Genomic DNA, 18,380 nt, shown 5'->3' with positions numbered 1-18,380 from the left:
CGAACAGTAGAAGCAGTAGCTCCACACATTCCATCTTACCTAATCACTCACTGGTTCAGCAGGTACAGAGTGAACAAGCCTAGGCACTGGGGATTCAGCTCCTAGGCTAGCCTCCCTGTTATCAGCCTCTTGCCCTTCCTGTCCATCTCACACACACAGACTCCCGTGTGGGCCTTCCAAAGCCAAGGTCAGATGCATCAATCCTCTGCTCCAAGCCTCAGCTGGCTCATACCACCTCTGGGGTAAAGACCAACATCCCTAGCATGGTCCCTGCTGCCCCAAATGATCCACTGTTTCCTGCCACTCCCAGCAACACCCCACCCCCATTCCTTATACGCCAGTCACATTGCCATTCACCAGGGCCAGAGCAGGCCATCCACAGTCGAAACTCCAAGGGTCTGCTGGGGTGGGGGTGAGGTGAGGGGGCGCTTCCCCAGGCTTGGAAAGGCCGGCTAGGAAAAACTATCTCAGCTGCATCTACTTTGCTTTCTTCCTCCAGTATCTGGCCAAGCCACTCCCTCTTACCAGAAGCTTGCCTTCCTCAGCTTCTGCACACTCACACAGAGGGAGCCTCCCTCCAAAAACTCTGAGTCTTTGCACATTTGCATATAGAGTCTCTATCTGGTCTCCCAACCCACCCAGCCCCCCACACTGGACTAGTTGCTCCTCAAGGGCAGAGATTTTTTTTCTCATTTATCTCTGTAACCCTGGCATATAAGAGAGATACTAAAGGATCACAGGAGTATTCATTTGGCCCAATGAGGGAGTCAGAGAGGATCACAGAGATGTCCTTTAAGCTGGGTTCAGGAGGTCATTGAAGATTTTACCAGGCAAAAATAATTCTCAGTGACATGCAGCTAAAGTTCTTTTCTCACATTGGTCACAAACTAGCAGCCAAGGAGGCTGAAATATGGTTTGCAGATGCTCTTGGTCTGGCCATTTTTTTTGGCCTGCACAGTGTTTTCAAAAGTAACGTGAGGAGACAGGCGTTCTGTTCGGCTACACCATGAGTTGTCCTTCACTTAGCTAACTCTCATCCTCATGTTATCTGCCAAAGGCAGGGTAGGGAATGTGGCCCTGCATGCATGAGTTTGCTTCTTCTGGTCAGGGAACCCCAGTGTCCGCTCACTGGCCAAAATTCCTACTGCTAAGGGGAGAACAAACTTAGCTCATTCAGACAGAGCCCACATGCCCATGTAAGCCACATGGCCAGGGCAAGCCAACTGGTCAGTAGTCATGGAGATGAAGGCCCAAATGCCTGCCAATCACGGGACCATCATCTCTACCTCAAATCCTCCTAGGTGTGTAAGAGCTCTCCTCACATTGTTCGGAGGGGATGCAGGGGTTGGGCAGCATGCAGGAAGCAGCTGCAGGGCCCACGCCAGGGCTTGGTTGGCCCTGGCTCCCAATGACCCCAAACACAGAGAACACAGCAACCCCAGAATCTCCTCTGTGGCTTCTGTCTCAGCAGGAGATTGCATTTCAGGAAGAAGCCTCACTGTATGAAGATGACAAGGCCTCCGGTGGAACAGGAGACACAAGTGTGAGTCTGCAAGCAAAAGCCCAGCCTTGTCTCCTTGACCTGGTATGCACAGGGAGCTGAGCTTCTAGGACACTGTGGGGGTGGGGGTTGGAGGCAGGCACTGAGTTGCTACAAACGGCACAACTCAGCATGTGGACTTCCATGGCTTCCGGCTGGAATATGCAAGCCGGTTAGGACAGGTATGGAGTCCCTCAGACCGTGTCAAGTGTGGCCAGGGACAGGCTCAGCTGGCTATGTGGGAATGAAAGTGAAAGCAGTCCACCCTCTACCCATCTAGCTGACACTGGGGCTCTCTAGTCTCATCTTCCATGCCAGCTCCTGTCGCTACCAAAACATCCTGGTTTCAACTTGCAACAAACCCACACAGACCCCCAAGGCACATCCCCGACATCTGTGTAACACACAATGCACCCCCAGGCACACTATCCACCATATCATGTTATCCTATGTGTACGGCCTTCGCTCCTGGCTGCAGCTGAGCCTGGGCAGCCAGCTTCTCCTGCCCTGCAGCAGCTATACATGCTTCCACTTCCACAAACAGGCATATGTACTTCCCCTTGCAGACCCCACAGTCTTGAGTGTCTCACCCACACTTTGCTGACCAGAGTTGGTTGGAGTAGTGCAAAGGAAACCACACACACACACACACACACACACATACACACACCCTAAAACTGTTTTGAAGGCTCCAAAATGTGTTCCACAAAGTTTCTTTGGAAAGTGTACCTTCTCCATTCTCTTTGCCCTCAACAAACAGTACTAGGGATGATGTCTCCCTGAATTCATAAGCTGCCGAGCAGGAAAGGGGCAGAAACAGGGAAGTGGGACAGCATAGAATCAATCCCTTCCACCCCAGGAAGCTCCCCAGAGTTGTTCCAGACGCATGAAACAGTATCTGTCTTCTCCTCTTTGCCTCCCTCATCCTCCCCATCCCCATCCCAGATGGCTATGGGAGCTTACAGATGGGGTGGATTTGCCATGTATGTCCCTAATTGAATGGTCCCTCTACACCCTCCATGCTAAGCTTGGGGGCAGCCATTTGGCACCACAGGCCACTGGTGGTTTTGCCCCATGACTGTACCCAGAGATGGGCACACACCCACAGCAGCCCTCTGGCCAGCTCTCGGTACCTTTTACCCAGATCCTGCCCAAACATGTGGGATTCAAGTGCTGTCCCAGCTAAGCCAGTGCCTTCCAACCTCAGCTGTTTGTCTAGCATCCCCCAGGGAGCCGGGCCTTGCCAGCCTGTGGCCAGACAGATCTGCAGCTCATGTGGCCCCTGGGACCAGCTAATACAAAGGAACCCGGTGGTGAGAATGCCATTCTTGATCTTCCCTGCTCACCCCATGCTTTTCTGGAGTCTCAATGCAGACCAGGCCATTGAAAGCTAGGCAGAGGGTGAGAGCAAATGCTTGCTAGCACACACTCCACATTCACTTTGTCCTGGAAAGGACCCTGCCAGGCAACTTGGGCTAAATTCATACTTTGTGCCTGCAACCAATGCTCCCTGTGTATGCCCAGCTGGCTGCCAATGGGCATGCTGTGCCTGGTCCTTTCTAGGCTATAAATGGGCCCCACTTGTATTGGGCTGTGTGAAGACAATCACTTCCAATGGGATAACATCTCCCTCTACAGTTGACTGCCAAAGCCAGAAATACTAATGGCACACACCACTGTCCTTTGCCGGCCCATCTGAGGAGGGCGGAGCCAGTCAGGCCTGGCTGCTATATGTTAGATGACATTGGAAACCACTTAAGCAAAGCACTCACAGTTCTCACTCCAAAGCAGTTCAGAGAATCCCTCCCTCACCAGTGTTGAAAGGTGCATAAACACCACCCAATCCAAGGGTCGCAAATGTAAATGCCTTTAGGCACCAAGCAGCTAATGAAAATGAGAGAGGAGGGGAGGTATGAGAAGATGGAGGAGGGGCTGGGGAAGTAGGGCACACATACGTTATAAAAAGGCATTTAGGATAATTTTAAAAAATATTTTTATTTATTTATTTATTTGAGAGAGAGAGAGAACATAGAGGGAGAGGGAGAAGCAGACTCCCCACTGAGCAGGGAGCCCAATGCAAGCTGGACCCAGGATCCTGGGATCATGACCTGTGCTAATGGCAGCCGCTTAACCGACTGAGTCACCCAGGTGCCCCGAATTTAGGATCATTTTAATATGCTGACCAACAAAGCATGTCTGCAGGCCCTCAGGGTTTATAGGGCCCAAGAATTGTACATTTGGGATTGCTGTTGGGATGCTGTGCAATCCAGAGGAAAGGACTTATCCAAGGTCACCCAACCAGTCAGTGAGAGAGGCCCCTCCCCGACTATTTGGCAGGATGAGCCCCATAATCATGATGTCCTCATCTGGTTCATTCCTTCAGCAAACAAGTCGTGACCCCCACAACCTCCTAGGCATCTTCCTGTGCTGTCGGAGGTCCCAGCAGTGAGCCAGAAATGTTCTCCCATCTTCAAGAAAGTCTCAATTCAGTAGGAAGTGGCAATAACTAAGTCTGGAAATCGAGGTGGCAGCAGGCAGTGTGAGCCCTTGAATGCCAAGCCCCGGCACTTGGATTTCATGCTGTAAAGCAGCAGAGAAGCCTTGGGAAAGTTATGAGTGGGTCTCAGAAAGCTGATCTGTCAGAAGACTCAGCCAGCAGTCCTGACCCAATGGATGAGGGCCAGGCCAGTGGGATGGGAGGTGTTACTGGAAGTGCAAAAAGTGGCTCATCCAATAGTCTAGACCTGAGGTCATGAGGCTGGGGGTCATCCAGAAAAGAGGGCAAAGGTTGAATGTGTAAGACACTGCAAATTAACAGGGTAGGGCTTCTAGGGGTATGTGCCTCTGTATGTGTGTGTGCGTAAACGGGCCTAGAAGGAAGGAGATGGCTTGGCAAGAGGCAAGAGGAGAGAATTAAGATGACTCCAAAATGCAGTGGATGGTTGGAATGCCAACAGAGAGAAAAAAAAAAAACCAGGGGACCTGGGTTGGTGGAGATTGGATAGGTGAAGCTGTCCAAATATTTCTCTATGACAGCAGCCTTAAGACCAATGAAAAGAATCTGGGATCGTCTGTTGTATGCTATTATAGCTTCTCTCTCCTCACTATGGAAAATTGAGCCAGGGCCTCTTGACCTCTCGACTCTTCCATATGCCCGGAAGTGACCTCTGGGGAAATCCCACTTGGTGCTTCCAGTTGAAATGGTCCAACAATTTAACAAATACTAATCAAATAAATAACGAAAATACATTCTCCACCCCCAGCCTCTTTCTGTCCCCCACTCCAAAACAACTCTGTGGGAAAGTCAATTTGGGAATTTCCCACATGTGTCTATGACCGCAATGCCAGAGCAATGGTCTGAGTCAGCTACAACCTTCAAAATTCTGTATTTGCTTCTCCTATCAAAGGCAGCATGCTGGCTGGAAGAGCCCTGATGATGCTGTCAAATAATTTCCTGTGGCAGCTCAGGGGCTACCTGGGACTTCCGTGCCAGCTTCCAAAGGCTTGGACAGCCAGGTAGAGAGAGCCTGCCAGGCATGTGACTGAACCATCAAGCCTATCTGGGTGATCCACTAGACCCACGCACCCCACAGGGATGGCCCATTTGCTTTCCATTCCCTCTCCAGTCTCCTGTTTCCTCCCTCTGGAAAGAGAGTGCAGCATCAGGGAACAAGCCAGAACCACTGTGGGGTTCCAAAAATGGACGAAGACTTCCAGTCCAAGCCTTGGCCACAGAAAGTGGACTTGAAAAGCTGCAGGCGAACACGAAGCTGAAGGATGCATGGGGCTCCGGAGAAAGAGTCGGGGCTTTGTAGTCCAACTTTTGTTTCAACTCTCAGCTTGGCCCTCCTACCAGATGCATGGTCTGACCACAGATTTCTCAGGTGTAAAGCTGTAATTAGGATACTTTTAGGGTTAGTATGAGGATTACACATGACAATGCATGCATGGTTCTTGGCACGTCATACATGTTCAATAAAAATTAGTTTCATCTCTTCTGCCTTTGAAGATGAGGTCTTTTTTCAGTAACGACTAGCTGTTGTACCAAAATACGACCTGGTAAGAGGGGCAAGTGGGGAGAACAGCCGAGGGGAAAGGAAAGAATGCCAATATCTCATCTTACCAAGTGGGGATTCAAAAGACACAGCCAATAATTGATGATACAAAAATGTAAAAGTGTTACATTACTTTTCTTATTACATTACTATTTATGTATTACTGTATTACTATTACATTACTATTCTTATTACATTATTCATTCTATTACTAGAATAATCAATAAAGGGATAAAAAGTGATGACACAGTTATATAATTGTGATAAATCCCCAACCAGCTTATCAGGAAGTCAACGGGTAATTTCCTAAAATTGGCAAACAAAGAAATAAAATTGAAAGTGCTTTATTTAGAGCAGTGAGGGTAGGTATAGGAAGAAAAGCCCTAAAATTGGTTGCTTCCCAAAAACAGGACTGGGAGCGGGATTCCTGCAGAGTACTGTTTGTTTCTTCCCCTGGGAATGTTCCACTCTGACTACAAAACCCCAGCCAGGAATAATATGAAAAGTCTGAGGTAGCACCCACATCCACCTCCTTAAGGAATGGCCTGTGACGTCACAGCTGCCACATGGTCCAGTTTTAGCTCTCTTCCCTGCATGCAGTTCACAGCCTGCCTTTGAAGCAAACCAAAGCCTTCCTTAAAAAGGGGGAGAAACTTGGGGGTCCTGGGTGGCTCAGCAGTTGAGTGTCTGACTTTGGTTCAAGGCATGGTCCTGGGGTTCTAGGACCAAGTCCTGCATCGGGCTTCTTGCAGGAAACCTGTTTCTCCCTCTGCCTGTGTCTCTGCCTCTCTCTGTGTGTCTCTAATGAATAAATAAAAACAATTTTTTTTTTAAAAAAGGGGGGAGGTGGAGAAACTTGACTAGGCCAGTTGCTCAAAGAAGCTCCCTGGGAAGGGAGCAGAGATGGGAGTTTGGGCGGCTTGGGGCATGGGCCAACTTGAGAAGCCCTTTATAGAACACATTCTCCACTGGGAAGGGTCTATCCATCCCAATCCTGATTCTTCCGTATGATGAGCGGTTCACTCTAGCTGACTGATGTGCCAGGATATGGCACATACGGCTACACAATTCCACCCTTCTGCAGCTGTGCCCTCAAGAAGTAGTGGGTGGTAAGATCTATGCCAACTTCAATCCCAGAAGGAGCCCACCACTCTCCATCATATAGTTTGATACTGCTGCCTGGTGGCTCTTCTCTTCAGTATTTATTTATCCAGCTTTGCGCAGTGGCAGTATCGTAGCCAATGAGGTTTATCCGAGGCGCGATTATTGCTAATTGAAAACTTTTCCCAGTATTTATTTATCCAGAAAGAAGCCAATGATGCCTCATCTGTCCACAGCTGTAGTGCCCGATAGGAATGCAAAGACTGATTCAAGGGAGAACAAGTTAAATGTTTTTCACCTTCAGGAAGAGAGAAAATTGGAAATGTTTGCTTATTGTGACAGCTTTGCCTGGGGCCAGGCCAGGACCAGAATACTCTGAAACACGCACGTGAGCACACACACATACGTGCACACAAATGTTCATACACAGCCACGGAATACACACGCACTGACACACCTCCTGATGATCTCTGATAACCCCTTTTCTCTTTGTCAAGTCTGCCATGGCTCTGAGTAGGGTTTTTTTCCCAGTTTTATTAGAAATAATTGGCATACATCACCATATACATTTAAGGTGTACAGCATGATGATTTGATTTACATATTTTGTGAAATGATCACTACAGTAAATTCAGCTAACACCCATTGTCTCATATACATACCAATGAAAAGAAAAGAAAGAAAAGAAAAGAAAAGAAAAAGAAAGGGGAAGTTTCTTTCTTGTGATGAGAACTCTTGGGATTTACTCGTACAACTTTCTTTTTTTTTATTTTTATTTATTTATTTTTTATTTATGATAGTCACAGAGAGAGAGAGAGAGGCAGAGACACAGGCAGAGACACAGGCAGAGGGAGAAGCAGGCTCCATGCACCGGGAGCCCGACGTGGGATTTGATCCCGGGTCTCCAGGATCGCGCCCTGGGCCAAAGGCAGGCGCTAAACCGCTGCGCCACCCAGGGATCCCCCTCATACAACTTTCATCTGGCTGCCAGGGCAGTGTTTACCAGAGTCACAGTGTTGTACATTCTGCCCCTAGTCCTTCTATGTCTTGTACCTGGAAGTTTGTGCCTTTCAACCACTTTCCTCCAACTTCCAGCCTCTATCCCTGCCTCTGGTAACTGCAAGTCTGGGTTTGCTTTTATCTTTTTGCTCTGGTGAGAACCTACATCTGAGTGAGATCATATGGCCTATGTCTTTCTTTCTATGTCTGACTTATCTCACCTAGCATAATACCTTCTAGGTCCATCCATGTTGTCCCAAACAGTAAGATTCCCTCGGTTTTTGTTTGTTTGTTTGTTTGTTTTTTACAGTTGAATCACTTTCCATTTGTGTGTATATCTCACAACTTCTTTGCCCATCTGTCCACTGATGGACATTGAGGTTGTTTTCATGTCTTGGCTGTTGTAAATAACGCTGTTGTGAACATGGGGGTGCAGCTGTGACATCACGGGCCAGTCCTTAAGGAGGTGGATGTGGGTGCTACCTCAGACTTTTCATATTATTCCTGGCTGGGGTTTTGTAGTCAGAGTGGAACATTCCCAGGGGAAGAAACAAATAGTACAAGGTAGACCCTTGTACTATTCTCATTTCACAGCTGACAAAAGTGAGAAGGACTAACTTGTCCTTCATTGCACAATTGGCAAGAGGCAGGGTAAGGATTTGTTTCAGGCCCACTTGTGTCCAAAGCATAGACACACACACACACACACACACACACACACACACACACACACAATGTGGAATGTAATATATGTTTGAGATATTTTGGTTGAAGGACTAGATAAACACAGGTTGTTGACAACATTTGATGCTGCACAGGATGCAATCCCAAGTAGGCTAATAAAGTGCCAGGGCCAGGAGCAACCTGGCAGAAAAGTGGGTGATAACCTCAGCATTGAGTACCGAATATACCAGCAGCGTCTAGTCTGATGTAGGGGTGCCGTTCTATTTCTCCACATGAGAATGAGTAAAATGTCTATTTTGGAAATCTCTTTCTTCTATCCCATAGAGAGTGAAGTTAAAGACCTATAGTAGTTTGTGGGGACTGGCAATCCAAGGGGATTATCTGTGAAGCTGTCCTAAACAGTCCTGGCACCAAATGAGGACTCCAGAGCTGGGGCTGGGTATAAAGCACTGAAGGGCAGCAGCTGGAAGAGCCAAGGGAGGATCTGACACCAGTCCAAGATACCCATGTAAAGGACAGCCCACTAATCAGGGGCTGAGAATGTGTGGGCACTTGACAAATGGCTAGTAAAGAAAACCTAAAAGAAAAATTTAAGAGATACCTGATGATTTCTTAGTTTCCTTTCTTTTTTAAAAAATATTGTATTTATTCATTGGGGGGGGGAGGGCGCGGAGAGAGAGAGGGAGCGAGCACAAGCCAGTGGGAAGAAGAGGCAGAGGGAGAGGGAGAAGCAGACTCCCGGAAGAACAGGGAAGCCTGATGCAAAGCTCGATCCCAGGACCCGGGGGATCACTGTCATGATGTCTATTTTACACATGAGAAAACTGAGGCAAAGAGAGGTTAGGTAACTTGCCCATGGTCACACAGAGAGTAAGTGGCAAAGCCAGAATCGGAACGGAGGCCACCTGGCTCCAGAGTCTGTGCACTTATACTACTAGGCTGTACAAAATATAAGTAGTACATAAGTACAGGAGGAGGGAGAAAGAAGTAAAGTCACTTCCTTTTTGAAAGTTACATTAAGATTTCAGATACTTTCCACCATCTTCCTAGTGAAGCACTCTGAAAAAATTTTAAAGGTTTACCAATAAAATGTGGCGCCATGAAAAAAAAAAAAGGTGGTGCCATGATTGGGACTATGGTTTTAGTTACTAGAGCAGGTCATGAAAGAGGTATCAATTTCCAATGCCACCTAGCATGAGCACACATGCTCTGGAAGGACAAATACTAGCTACTATATATATATATAAAGATTTTATTTATTTATTTATTTATTTATTTATTTATTTATTTATTTATTTATTTGAGAGAGAGAGCGTGAGAGAGTGCACAAGATGGGGGGAGGGGTAGAGGGAGAAGCAGACTCCCTGCTGAATGGGGAGCCCAACACAGGGCTTGTTCCCAGGACCCTAAGATCATGACCTGAGCCGAAAGCAGACGCTTAATTGACTGAGCCACCCAGGGGCTCCTAGGTAAGGTGTATAAAATAACTTACTCTGTGTACAAGGCAATATCCCGAGAGCTTTCATGGACCTTTGAATTTAATAATCACAACAATCCTCCTTTGGGGGAGGTGCTATATTATCCCTCATTCTATAGGTGAGAAGATGAGATAGGGTTACACAGATTATAAGGGGCAAGATGTAGATTTGAACCTGGGCAGTCTATCTCTCCATGTGGGGCTCCTAATAGCTGTGCTTAAGTGATCTTGCCAAAGCTTGTAGAGAGAGCTTAACCACACCAGCTACAAAATAAGTTAGACTATAATATTATCTTGTCGTCCTCAAGCAGCCAGCCAATCCCTTTTTTGTATGGCAAGTTGTTTTCAACCTATTTTTAAAAGTCCCTTAGGTTGACTTCAGCAGTTTGCACAAGTACCAACATACTTGGGCCCTAACCCACCGTGATACCTTTGTCATGCATTTGTATCACACTTTCCTACTGGTTTATCATAGAGAAAGAGCAATGCCCTGTGATTTTCCAGAGGGAAAAGTAAATCTCAAGCCTCTTCCTTGTCCTCTTGTCCCTGTGCATCTTTCCCTTTCTATGATACAGTGGAGAGACAACAAACAGACTTTAGGATAGACAGATCTGGATTCAACTCTTGCTTCCTCCACATCTAGACTGGCAGGTTTGCGGCAGGTCACTTTGCCTCAGTTTGCTCCTCTGTGAAATAAGGATAATCAGAGCAGCTACTTTGCCCCCCACCCCCCACCCCCCACCCCCAGCTCCACCCTCCTCCTCCAGGGTTATGCACAGACTGAGTCCCTGTACTGTCTCCGGAGACTTTAGGGGAGAGAGGAAAATGAATAAGACAGAGAAACATATTTGGGGAATGACAAGAAGTCCTATCTGGCTCAGATAGTATAGAGGTGGAGGGGAGGAGGGCTAAGGACCAGAGCAAGAGGGTCTTGAATGCCTCAGACAAAGGGGCTAAACTATATTTGAGAAGCAATGGAGCTTGAAGGTCTTCACACAAGAGATGACACAATTGTGATGAACATGCATTGAGTGCTTTTTCCAGGTCAGGCATGGCTCTTTACTAAATCCTCACTACCACTATTTTTCCTATTTTGCAGATGTGGAAACTGAGACTCAGAAAGATGAACTTGCCCTGAGACCACACAGCTCATACTGCAGACCTGGGGCTAACTCTCTACAGCTGGATCCCACAGCCCATGCCTTCAACCAAAAAGCTCTGTTATTTTGAGGTAGCTAAATCAAGCAATGCTGTCCATGGTAGACTTGAGGGAAGAATAAAAAGCAGAGACCATTTAGGAGGCCATTACTGTCAGCCAAGAGAGGAAGCCAGGAAAATGGAGGCACCAGTACAGACTGTGAGGGAGACAGTCTTTTATATTTGGGCAATTGAGTTAAGGCAGGAGGTAGGAGGCTTGAGCCTAGCCCATAAATAGGGTGGGGTTTTGTACCCCCCATGTTCTCAGGGGAAAAAAAAAGAAGTGTTGTCAACATTTTAAATTGGGACTGAAATATCCAAATTTCTGTCTTCTCTTAACAAAGCAGAGACTCTGGCAACACTGGGTTCTCATTCTTATAGGGCACCAGTGGGCTGGGGCCCTGCAGTACCTTCACTCTTGAGACAGAAGTAGATGCCTGAAGGCCCTCTGGAGTCTACTCCTCCCCTTCACCTTACCTGGCTGGCCAAAAGGGGACCTAAAGCCACCAAGCCCTGAATTTTCTGGTGGCAAACTCATGAATGCTGGGAGGAATGGGGATGGGCAGTGGGGAGGTTTAGAGGGGGAAGAAGCTGATTTGGGAGAGGAGAAAAAAAATGCTGTCTCTATATAAAGAAAGCTCAGGGGCAAGAGAAGGAGAGACAGCAGCTAGGGGAAGGGGGCAGGGAGTAGTAGGCCTTGGGATGACAATTGGCATGACAGGAAGGGACAAAGGTCAAGAGAAGTGAGGGCATCATGGGGTCCAGGCTTCTTAGGGAAGCAATTGCAGGCATTTATTGATGGAGAGAGGGGCTAGGGAGAGAGAGAGATAGAGAGAGAAGAACAGAAAGGTGGAGGCGGCGGAGGCAATGTATTTTAAAATCCAAAGGTTCTGGCAAAAGCTGAGGTCTTTTTGCAGATGTGCTAGGAGGCTGTGGAGGAGAGAGGTTGTACTCTGAACAGAGAATTAAACAGTGAGATATCTCAGTAAAAGTGCATTCATGAATAATGGCAACTGCAAACTGGAGGACTTGGGAGGGATAGGAAACAGGCCAGGGTGCTATGGTGGTGGCCATGTGGTCAGAGGAGTCATTCCTCAATGCGTCTGGACTTCCTTTGCAAAAGCAAATGAGGGAGTGTCCCCTGGGAACAGATAGGTTGGTATCTGCCCCTCCAGCCCTGCAGTCCCCCAGCCAGGGCAGGAGGTAGCCAGATCTGGGCATGAGGGAGCAGTAGCTCCCCAGAATCAAGACACACACAGGCTGAACAAGGAGGAAAAACAGTGAGAGCTGCCATGGCTGCCTTTTCTCTCTGGGGTCCCACGCTTCTTTAAAATTCACCATTGGGATGCCTGGGTGGCTCAGTGGTTGAGCATCTGCCTTTGGTTCAGATCCTGATCCCAGAGTCCTGGGATCAAGTCCCACAATGGGCTCCTCTAGGGGAACCTGCTTCTCCCTCTGCCTATGTCTCTGCCTCTTGCTCTGTGTTGCTCATGAATGAATAAATAAAAAATATATTTTAAAAAATAAAAATAAATAAATAAAACTCACCATTCTGTCGAGCAAGTGAGTAGGCCAAGAAGAGACACAAGTGAAAGGAGGGCGTCAATTTAGAAGAAAACATGTCTCCTAGTGGCACAGCCTTATCACACTTTCCATTGAGATAAGAGTTTCCCAGCCTGGCTAGTGTTCAAAATTCTACACCACAGAGAGGGGAAGCAGGGCAGAGAGAAGAGAAATTATTTTCCTGCCTATTAGCAATGGAAGGGGTCATGACAGCAGTTAAAAGTCACAGCAATATCACAATCTGCTTTGCTGCATTTTGGGGACACAGAGCCTGTATGTTTCTAGAGGTGAGGACCTATTTTGTGCTCTTGCCAATATTTACTGAAGATGGGCTTTCCCATTAAAAAATTAAAATAACATTTCAAAACCATAGCTGTATCAGTAGCAGAGTAGGCCCTACATAACCATGAGTCGTTCCCAGGGATGAGATTATTGCTGCTGCTCCAGGGATCAGAACGTTTTACACATAATTACTGCTGTTTCCCCTTCTGATTCATGCCTGATTCTGGAGAACAGCTACTCTGCAAAACATCAGTACCTAGATGATAAACCTCAAACTATTGGATTTATGTTTAAAATGTCTTATATCGTAACCCCATTTCACTGTTTCGTATGCTTTCTTCCCCCCTGAACGAAATCTGGGGTTTGGGCTCAAACAAGTTCTAGTAGAGATAATATGTAGAGAAGGAGCCCCCACCAAAAATAAATGTTTCCACTGGAAACATTTTAAGTAAGAGTGTGGGACTTCCAGGATGGCTGCATGGGAAGCTGGTGTTACTCACAAGTGAATAAAACAACCATTTTGCTGGTGAAAATGATTTAAAAAGAAAAAAAACACCTCAAGTCTCTGGAGATCGTTCTCAGGGCACATGGCAAGTAGAGAAACATTTCCTCAAGAAAACTTACTGAGTCTTGGTAAGAACAGTGACATTTGGCATTTGAGCCATGACCTGCTCCATTTCAGCCCCCTACTCCACCTCCATGTTATAGAAGCACTATTCTGGACAAATGTGGCCAAGAAAACAGGGCTCCCTTTCCCCCTTGAGCTCCTAGTCTAGGGGCTATAGTTTCATCCCTGGAGTATCTCTCATCTCCCCTACCTCATTACTATAGAAGCTCTGGGTGGGAGTGGCCAAGAGGACTGGGCTTTCTTCTCCCACTTAGCCCCAATTTATAGGGTGAAAGAAGCTCTGCCTCAGGATCAGCAAGCCAAGAATGCTGGGCCCTCAATCATCCCACCCCAGCTCACTCACAGTATGGAGGTTCCACACCAGGAGAGGTAAGCTAAGAAGATCCAGGGTGACCATCTCCTCCCCAGTGCCTACTCACAGAGCAGAGAGTATCACTCCAAGAAAAGCAGGCACTGTCCTCGCTCCTAGCTTCAGTGCAGTGGCCCAGAGGTGAAGACGGACCATAAAGATGGAGAGCCACATCCGACCATTTAGAACAGAGCATGCAGGAGTCTGTGCCTAAGGCAGTATTGGTGGCAAGAAGTTAAAAGGAGGCTGGTGGCCTCATGAAACTAGCTCCAAAAAAAATTAAAAAAAAAAAAAAAGAAACTAGTTCCAAGAAGAATGGCAGACTAGTCAGAAGAGAAAGGGAAAGAGAAAGAGACAGCCAAAAAAAACCACTTCTGGGATCACACTCATCCTTATGGATCTGGAAGACTGTGCACACCATATCCACTTTGGGAGCAATCACAGAAGAACATGGGACAGACTTGAAAATAGCCCCCAAACCACACACAGATCAAACAGCAAAGGGTAGACGTCTTGCTGGCTCAAGGGACTTAAGCACAATCTTTGATCACACACTGATTGAGGAGTGTGCTACTTTGACCCAGGGGCTACTCCTAGGAAGCCAGGCTTAAAAATTAGATCACACCTATCCCTAGTGGTCCGGAAGACTGTGCCCTCCCAGGAGTGACTAGAAAGAGTACTTCTAAGCTACTACTTCCTGGTTGAATGGGCGAAATTGTCAACTCCCTTAACTGTGAAAGCAGCCTCCAAGCCATACGCATACATGCAAGTGTAAGGACAGATTAATAGAGATTCTTCTCCCTAAACAACAACAAATGGAAGAAGAAAGAGAAAAAGCAAGAGAAGATGAGAAGAAGAAAAATGAACAGAACCTCAGAGAAATGTGACACCGTTAAGTGCACCAACATATACATAATGGGAGTACCAGATGGAGATGTGACAGGCGAGATATTCAAGGACATACTGGCTGCAAACAATCCAAATTGGATGAAAAGCATTTATATACATATTTAACAGGTTTGTTGAACTCCAAGTGGGATAAGCACAGAGATCCACACCCAAACACACCATAGTCGTTGAAATACAGAAATGTTGAAAGTCAAAAGAGAAAAATCTTGAATGTAGGAAAAGAAAAACAATTCATTGCATCAAAGGAAACCCCAATAAGATTAAGAGCTAACTTCTCATCAGAAACAATGGAGGCCAGAAGGGACCGGGCTGTGAATGAATGAAAACATATTCAAAGTGTTGGAAGAGGGAAAACTGTCAGGCCCTAAACCCACCATAACTGACTTTCAAAAATGAAGATGACACAAAGACTAAGAGAATCCATTGCTACCATATCTACCTTCCCAAAATACCAAAGCAAGTTTTTCAGGCTGAAAGGAAGTGGCACCAAACAGCAATAAGAATTCACACAAATAGGGCCCCTAGATGGCTCAGTCAGTTAAGCATGCCTTCAGCTCAGGTCATGATCCCAGGGTCCTGGGATTGAGCCCTGCATGGGGCTTCTTACTCAGGGGAGAGCCTCTTCTCCCTCTTCCTCTGCTGTTCCTCCTGCTTGTGCTTGCTCTCTCTCTGTCAAATAAATAAATAAAATCTTTAAAAAAAGAATTCACACAAATAATCAAAGGGCTCCAGTAAAGGTAATTATGTAGATAATAATAAAAGACCATTACATATTTTTTTCTTTCTTGTCTTTACTGATTTAAAAAAGAATTTCAAGGATGCCTGGGTGGCTCAGCGGTTGAGCTTCTGCCTTTGGCTCAGGGCGTGATCCCGGTCCTGGGATTGGGTCCCATATCGGGCTCTCTGTGGGGAGCCTGCCTCTCCCTCTGTCTATGTCTCTGCCTCTCGCTCCGTGTCTCTCATGAATAAATAAATAAAATATTCTAAAAATAATAATAATAAATAAAAATAAAAAAGAATTTCATAAGTGCCTATATAATGGTATTGTCTAATGACATAGAAATGTAATATATTTGACAATAACAGCACAAAGGAGGTGGTTGGGAACAAAGCCATACTGATAAGGATGTGATAACCAGAGGTTAATAAATCCACAGGAAAAATATCAGAGAAGCAACAATGGTAATTAAAAACGTTAGTATTTTTAAAACACTCACACACACAAAAAAAGAAATAGAATATCATGGGGCGCCGGGCTGGCTCAGTTGGTAGAGCATGCAACTCTTGATCTTGGGATTGTGAGCTGGGGATAGAGTTTACTTAATAAAAAATATTTTTTAAAAGAAACAAAATCTGAAAAGACTTATAACAGTTTGAATTCATAGTTGTTGGGTTTAAAAATTTTTAAAGATTTTATTTATTCATGAGAGACACGCACACACACAGAGAGGCAGAGACACAGGCAGAGAGAGAAGCAGGCTTCATGCAGGGAGCCCGACACGGGACTCGATCCTGGGACTCCAGGATCACATCCTGGGCCAAAGGTAGATGCTCAACCCCTGAGCCACCCAGGTGTCCCTTAAAAATTTTTTTAAAGTAATCTCCACACTCAACATGGGGCTCACATTCATGACAGAGCAAAATCTCTATGACTATAAATGCATAAGTCAACAAAATGTTATCAGACTCAATCCAGTAACATATAAAACGAATGATACACCATGAATATGTGGGATTTAACCGAGGAATTTAAAGTTAGTTTAGTATCTAAAAATCAAGTAAAAATCATTGAGGGACAAAAACCATATGATCATTTCAGTAGATTCAGAAGAAGCATTTGACAAAATCTAACACCTTATTATGATTAAAAAGAACACTCGATATACAGGAAATAGAAGAAAACTTCCTGAAACCAGATAAAGAATTTCTATGAAAACAAAACACAACAAAATAAAACAAATGACAGCTAACATCATACTTAATGGGAAAAAACCTGAAAGCTTTTCCCTTAAGATAAGGAAGAATATCTGCTCTCACCACTTTGAGTCAACACTGTAAGAAGGGTTCTAGCCAGGGCAATTAGGTGGGGATTGGGGGGCGTCGGGCAGAGAGGAGAAAGAAAGGAAAGGAGGGAGGAATGGAGAAAGGGAAGGAAGGAGGGAGCGGAGGAGAGAAAATTTTTTTAATTTTTATTTATTTATGATAGTCACACACAGAGAGAGAGAGAGGCAGAGACATAGGCAGAGGGAGAAGCAGGCTCCATGCACCGGGAGCCCGACGTGGGATTCGATCCTGGGTCTCCAGGATCGCGCCCTGGGCCAAAGGCAGGCGCTAAACCGCGGCGCCACCCAGGGATCCTGAGAAAATTTTTAAAATAGGAATGAAATGAAAGGAATCCAGATTAAAAAGGAAGTAAAACTATCTCTATTTACAATGACATGATTTTGTATGTAGAAAATCCTAAGGAAACCACTAAAAATCTATTAGAATAATGAACAAATTCAACAAGTTCACAGGATACAAGATCAAAATACAGTTGTATTCTTTCTTCAGATGCACAATCTCACATAGGGGCAACCATCTTTTTTTTTTTTTTTGTATCTCAAAAAATTTCTAGGCATAGATAATCATATTGATATTTCTCTATCAGCACATAGAGAAATCCCTCATTGTTTTTATTCTACTATATTCTAAGTACATATGATAGTTTATGGCACTGAATGAGAGACATTTAGATAGTTTCCTAGTGTTTTAGTATTACAAACAATATTGCAATATGCAACGTTTTTAGGCATATGTGTATTTCTATACTTTGTATTCCAAGAAATGGAATCGTAAGCTCAAAGGCTATGTGCATTTGTAATTTTGAGAGCTATTTGCCAAATGGTCCTCCAAAGAGAGGAGTATACCAATATACATATCTACTGACAGTACATTTGAGCACTGCTTCTCCCATCCCATCAGCACTGAGCTGTCAAAGCTCTTGATGTTGGCTAATCTGATAAAATTTGATACTTCATTGTTTCAGTTTGCATTTACCTATGAGAAAAGTTAAGCATCTTTTCAGATGTTTCATTTCTTCTCTTTTTCTTTCAATTTTACTCCTCTTTTCCTTTCTTGGCTTGTTAGTCTTAGATTTATTAGAATTCTTAATTCACTAAGTAAATTACCCTTTTGGGGGCACCTGGGTGGCTCAGTTAAGCATCTGACTCTTGACTTTGGCTCAGGTTATAATCTCAGGGTTATGAGATTGAGCCCCACTTTGGGCTCTGTTCTGGGCATGGAGCCTGCTTAAGATTTTTTCTCTCCCCCCTCTCTGTTTCTCCATACTCCATGCTCACTCTTACTCTCTCCCACTCTCTCAAAAAAATAAATTACCTTTTTGTTGTTATACATAAGCTACTCCAATTTGTTAGTTTGCAAAATCTCCCCTCCCCCACCCTGCCTTTATTTTATTATTTCTTTCAACATTGTTTGTGGTATATTTCTCCTTGCAGAAAAATTTAAAAATTATATGTTGTCGAATTATCGTTTTTTTCCCCTTTAAGTTGAATGGGCTTTACGTGTTTCCTAGAAAGGCTTGCTTCCACACTAAGA

The 18,380-nt window shown here is 45.3% G+C and overlaps 1 protein-coding gene and 1 pseudogene across 3 annotated transcripts in view; one reads left to right on the top strand and one right to left on the bottom strand.

Moving 5' to 3' along the window:
* Positions 1–18,380, bottom strand: part of NHSL2 (NHS like 2) — a 252,935-nt gene that overhangs the window by 162,906 nt on the left and 71,649 nt on the right. The gene's annotated exons all lie outside the window — the stretch shown is intronic.
* LOC119868680 lies at positions 6,808–7,004 on the top strand (annotated as a pseudogene).

The sequence above is a fragment of the Canis lupus genome, chromosome X (assembly GCF_011100685.1).
Source record: "Canis lupus familiaris isolate Mischka breed German Shepherd chromosome X, alternate assembly UU_Cfam_GSD_1.0, whole genome shotgun sequence".
Lineage (NCBI taxonomy): Eukaryota > Metazoa > Chordata > Mammalia > Carnivora > Canidae > Canis > Canis lupus.
This window is presented reverse-complemented; position numbering and strand designations above follow the sequence as displayed.